The following is a 6,520-nucleotide window of genomic DNA, read 5'->3' on the forward strand; positions in this document are numbered from 1 at the left end:
AGCTATCATCCCAGAGATCAGAGAGCTTTTGCTCAATTTATTATGCTGCATCTGCAGCAAGATGGTATTGTTTTCAGTGCGTTCATCTGCCATTTTCCAGAGCGTGTGAAAAGTTTTCTCCCCCAAGAGGCTGTGAAGCTGCAGAGACAATGGCAACAATGGCAAGTCTTTTGTATTTCGCTTACAAAAGTACTTGAATTGAATCCATGTAGAAAAACAAAACAATCAATGCAATAATATTTCTTTGTATCTTTATTCATTCAGTGGATCATTTTAAGGACTTATAAGCTTTTATTTGTCACAATTATTCCATGAAATGACAAAATAATTAGGAAATTCTAAAATATATATATATATATATATAAAAACCTGTGTGGGCATGTGTAAAGCAGGCTCCACACAAAAATTAAAAAAAAAAACGAACATTCACTCTCTTTCTTTTTACTAAGAATAACTCTGAAAAGCATATCAGCAGAGAAAATTCTCTGAAAACATTCACAGTTCACCACATTCATCAAGATTGATTCTGACTTGTCGACACGGCTGAAAGTGCCTGCAGTGATGCTTCAAATTTTATTGGCATGGTGCATAAAAATCTATATAAGAAAGTTTCAATTGATGGAGCACGAAAAGAGAGAGAAAGCTGGAGAAAGAGTAAGAGAGGGAGAGAGAAGCAGATATTGAGAAATAGGGACAACCGCAATACTTACCTGAGCTCAACAGAGATATCAGCTGTCTGCAGGCAGAATGTCAGAGAAGTTGGCTTGCACTGCTTCCTCTTCAGAATAACACGCGCCTTATCAACATTTCCCTGACTTTGGTGTGGTTCGTGAAGCCTCCGCATGCTGTCTATTGAGGAGACATGGCGCTCAGATATGAGAAATGTAATGCGTAAGAAACGGTTGGAACCTGGCCTGACATTATCCCAGCAGGAGAGAGAGAGAGAGAGCGGAATATATGACTCACGTGCTGAAAATTGAAGTACGTCTCCCAATTTCCACAGCTGTCTCTGCTTGACAAATGACCCTTCTTTCACTTTCCTGAGCGGCCGACATGAGCTGTCTCAATTCAGAACACAACATATTTATGTGGTACTGCTTCAGTGACATCCCCGACAACCCCCCCGTGGCAAAATTACAACGGCGGCATTCAGAATAAGACGGGCAGATAAACAAGCCACCTCGCTGGCATGTTTCTGCTTCGTTCACATGTGAGTTACACAGAAATGGCATATATGCTCATCAAAAGCAATAGATTATGATTTTTTTTTTTTTGCTGTTGCTTTGCTTCAATTCCAAGAAAGCTTCTGCCTGAATTACTCCTTCTCATGCCAGGACTCTCAAGCCACTGTACCACCAGACTTTATAAACAGTAAAATGTTGCTTGTGCTGTTTTTTCTTTGTATAATGAGAAAATATTTTAAATTAAAAGCCAGCTCTGGTCTATTTTCTGTCCAAATAGCACTTTACACAGGCTGCTCAATACCAAGTGGCCCCTTGGTCAGGGGTATGCTTCTCTCCGCTGCGCTTATATCCAATCGATCCGTCTCCTGGTTGCCCTCGATCGGTCATCTGACAGAACGCAATTCACACCTTTCAAATAAAGTTAAACTTAGCTTGGCTTTCCAGTGAAGATGGGAGAGGTGGGACAAGGCTGCAGGATGAAAAAGAGGGAGGACAGAAGACAGCCAGCTCTGTGCCAGATCATTACTGCTCCTCTGTTGTTGCTCGTGTGTCGCATGAAGCCAGAGTAATTCAGGTCAGTATAATGTCTGGAGCTCAGCGTTTCTTAAAGTTCAAACCTGTGTCTCCCAGCACCTCTAAACCTTCCTAATTAACATCTTTTGTCTCTCTTTTTTAAACTCCATACACAATCAAAAGGCTGTTCCCTGCTCTCCTAAAATCCACTGCTGATAAAAGAAAATGAGGGCAAAAGTGCAATTTGCTTCCTTTTCTTCCTTTTTTATATCTCATGTCAACTTTGGTTGACCCCTGGGCGCAGCTTTCCTGAGGGCTATTTAACAGTGAGCGATCGCTGTCATTTCATTCTTGCCTGCCATGGGACATAAACTAAAAAGGGAGCACAACCAGTAAATTATTTATAAACAGATAAATGAATATGGTGCACAGATAAACTGAGCCAAATTAGTCCCAGATCATCATCACACCATGCGTGTAAATAGGAGATGATTGATGTGGGGAATTAAGTGGACTGGCGCTGTCCTTGTAGACTCAAATGACCACATCATTTAAGCTTTTGTTGGAGAGGAACTATTACACCTTCATTTCAATCATTTTTCTGTGTGTGACGGCTATGTTTGCCCTCGACTGGCTTTCTTTTTTCCCCTTTCTTTTTTCTTTTTGTTATTGAGTACTCTGAGAGGCTTACAGCTGAGCACATAATGACACAATAGTTCATTCAGGCATAAGGAAATTAAAGTAAGATCAGAACTATCAAGTACACTGCCACGAGATAAAAATATCTAAGAGGACAGGAGGGGTAATGGCCTCTAATACAGCAGCGGTCTCATCTGTAAATCTCTGGGCTTGAGCTGCCAGCTGCTCTTATCTTACCAGGCACATCATCATCCGCTGGACAAGCGCTGCATACAACTGTGACTGTGTGAAAGTTGTTTGAAGAATGTGCCTCCTTCTTATGGCAATCGCAAAGCTGCATGCTACACGGAACAACTTCATAATATGCTGAGTGAACATCTAAATCTTTTGAATGGGAGAAGAAAAAAAAATAAACAAAAACAAAAAAAACCCTCCAAAAACAAATCAGGGGCTGTAAAAGCCTGGGCCGGTGGAGAACATGACCTGTGACGATAACCGGACCCACACAAAGCTGACGGAGAAAGCGATATCTGACGGAGGAGTAATTTGTCTTCCTTGTCATCGCCTTACTAGGGCTTAAAATATTGTTTATAGCACTCAGCAACCAACGCACTCCCCAGCAGCTTTGATTGATGTATGAGGTGTCGCCATGGCAACCGGCATGTGGGGATGATAAGTGACTTTGGCAGGAGAGTATCTCCTTCTGGATGATTAAGACCACCTAAGGGTTCTGTGAGCTTTGTGTGTGTGTGTTTTTGTATATAGGAGGGTGATGAGCTCTATGTGGATAGCCACTCTCGTCTGCTGTTGCCACCCACTCAAAGGGTTAATCAGATTAGGAAGTATGATGACTGAGCAGGTGACAAGGATCCATATGGTGGCACAGGTATGGAGTTTAACTGACATTAATAGAGGGCTGCAGAGTGCTGCTTCAAGCTTCTATTTTCTGATACTTCTTGACAGGCAGTGATGGAAAAAATAGAGAGAGAGAGAGAGAGAGAGAGCCAGAACAGAGGGCGTGAAACAGGCAGGGAGAAAATTTAAGCAATGTTTGCCAAAAGCAAACTGTTTAAATGCAATTAGCTCCCGCCGGGAAGTAAAATGACTCTAGTGTTTGGTGACTTGTTGGTTCCACTGAGTATGAGTCTTGGTAATGGAAAGACCTGTCACATCTTGAGCTCAGCACCCCGTCATTTTCCCAGTGCAGTGCTCCCATGTTTTGCCCTTAAAGCACAAATGTAAGCTCACTGGATCCTGCACCTCAGCCACTCCAATCCAGTTGACTGCTGAAGGCACAAGCGAGGCCTTTGTACGGCGTTTGCAGTAGAACCACCACTCCCTCTCCTGGTGAAAACACAAAATGCAGATATCCGGCGTATTTAGGTTAATATTATTCTGTTGTGCTGCTGCCGGTGAAGTAAATAAGTGTGCTCAAGCTCCCACGATGCCTTAAAGAAAACAAACGCTACAGTAATATCACAGACCTGGTGATAGTAGGATCCGTTAATAATTATGAAAGTTGAACACACAGATAAAAGTTTGGAAAAAAAAAGACAGGCTTTGTCCAATTTAGTATATTGCTGCTAAATTCATTTGCAAGTTACAGCAATGCAAACTACCATAACAGGATTAAACATAACAGGATTATTTCCGATTCTACGTGTGCCTCATGATTCACAAGCAATTGCTTTACCCTTGTCCCACACTGTTAGCCAAAATGCACCTCAGATTATAGACCAGGGATGCCAAACTCATTTTATATGGTGGACCTCATATAGCCTACTTTCAACCTGAATGGCAGAGACCGATGAAACTCTCCTTTCTGTCAGTGTAAAAAACTTTAACTGCACATTTAATCCCTGAGATATCTTAATATAAAGAAAATAAGTGCAATTTCCACAGCATGACTCAGTTTTTCTGTATGAATAAGAAATGCTACTCTGCTAAATGAAAGAAATCTGTTTCCAAGAGTGTTTGGCTTTAATTATAGGAAGTAAATATTTAAAACAGCAGAAGCTTATTGCCCGGATTGCCCTGTAATAATTTAACAGAAAGATTTTGTTAATTCAGAGAAAATTCAGGAAGGTTTCTGTTATTTAGTTGTTGATCTATTGGTTAATTACTTTGGTGTAGTTTGAAAGGCACTGGGGAGGTCCTTAGTAGCAGGAAAAGCTGTAAAACACATGAAAATATAGTTAAAAGTCCTCCTTTACGTTTATCATAGCTGTTCAGTGGGAAATGTCCAATTTTGGGCCCTGGGCCTTATGTTTGACACACCTGGTATAGAGCTTTCCCAGAGGATCTGTGCTCTGTGGCTCCTGCAGTAAGATAGTAAAAGCTCATTTGAATTTGCTTTGGGAATGAAGACATTATTCTTTCAGTCACAGTTAGAAAAAAGAGGAAGACATTTAGAAGCTTTCCCTTTCTTTAAATATGTATCTCCCTCTTGAGAACTGGGCTTCACTGCTGCAGGAAAATTGGCGTCACATGATTTGATTGTGAAAAATGAAGAGAAAGGTTAGTTTTGACACCTCTGTGGTAATCCATTTATAATGCAGAATTATAAATCATTTATCATCAGCATGTACGCCCCCCCCCCTTCAGCAGTGTCCAATATGTCTGCGTGCCAGCCCACACCCAGAGTGCCTGTGGCAGAGTTTATGTAAATAGAGCATGTAAATTGTCGCAAGGGTGCTGGAAACCTCCCTGTGAGATAAAAACTTAGCCTAGCGTAGCAGAAAAATCACTTACTGTCCCCCAGTGCATTTGTTTAAGTTCATGCTCTTTCAGTAACAGTGCTTCACACGTGCAGTGTTGATTAATGTGTTTTCAATGAAGCCAATTTTGACATAATTCATAATACATATAAGAATCACCAGTTTGTACACAACACATGGCTTGTTAGAAGGGAGCTAAATAACATACACATGCATACCACTTGACCCCCCCCTCAGTAGATTATTATCTCAGTGTGACACTAATTTATAGTTTAGTTTAATTAATCAATTTTTCCAAAATGCATTCTGGGATTCATCTGATGAATTAAAAGCAGCCACCTGCAGAAACAGGCAGCTGGACAGAGAAATGGGCAAATAGTGGCAGAGACAGGTAGGCAGAGATCCACAGACAGACACGTGTTCCAGTCTGAGTCAGCTTCGGGCTGAGGATAAAAGGCTCGTCAAACACTGCAGACACGCCATGCCAAACACAGTGCAGGCCTCCTGATTCCCTTATCTTTTGCCTTAACCAGTGCAGACACCACCAGTGTAAAAGCATCAAGTATTATCTGTCAGTCAGCAGAGAACTGCCACTCAGTGTAATCATGAATTTAAGATGAAACATTTTCTGTGCTTAAATGAATGAGCGCTTGTCAACACCAGCACGCTGTGGATCCTGTATACTGCTGGATCTGATATCATCAGGACATAAACTGTTTAAAGCTTGAGATTACTTGATGGGCAAAAGGGATCATGATTTTTGAGAGCTTGTCATCCTTCAGAAGCTAAGTGCTCCGGCAATAAATTAGATTATATCATTCCACAGTAAAAAAGTACTTTAGTGCATCTAATGTATGGCATTGAGAACCATTTCTCTCATTTCTTAGAGGGGAAAAGATGAAAAAAAGAGGAGAAGCTGACAAACACAGGACCTAATTGTAACAATGAAGTTATATAACTATCCTGAAATAACTACAAATGCTAAACATGTCTCAATGTTAACAATCCTACATATGAATACTTCTTTTTTGATTTCAACTGAGTATGCTGGGTGATGGACATCAGTTTTAGTAGGATCAAGATTAGCAGTACTTATTCACTGGCTACTTTATTAGGCATACCATACAGGATGGATCCCCTTTTTGTCTCCAGAACTCTCTTAATTCTCCGTTCCACACATCCAACAAGGTGCTGGAAACATTACACAGAGATTTTGGTCTATATCTGTGTGATAGCATCGCACATTTGCCTTTATCTATTTATCTGCACATTCATGATGAGAATCTCTTGTTCCACCACATCCCAAAGGTGCTCAGTTGGATTGAGATCTGGTGATATTGGAGCCCAAACAGTGAACTCGCTGAACTAATGTTTAAGAAATCAGTTTGAGATGATTTGAACTTTGTGACATGGAGCATTATCGTGCTGGAAGCAGCCATGAGAAGATGGGTACACTGTGGTCATAAA

This window comes from Oreochromis niloticus, linkage group LG22 (genome assembly GCF_001858045.2).
Source record: "Oreochromis niloticus isolate F11D_XX linkage group LG22, O_niloticus_UMD_NMBU, whole genome shotgun sequence".
Taxonomy (NCBI): Eukaryota; Metazoa; Chordata; class Actinopteri; order Cichliformes; family Cichlidae; genus Oreochromis; species Oreochromis niloticus.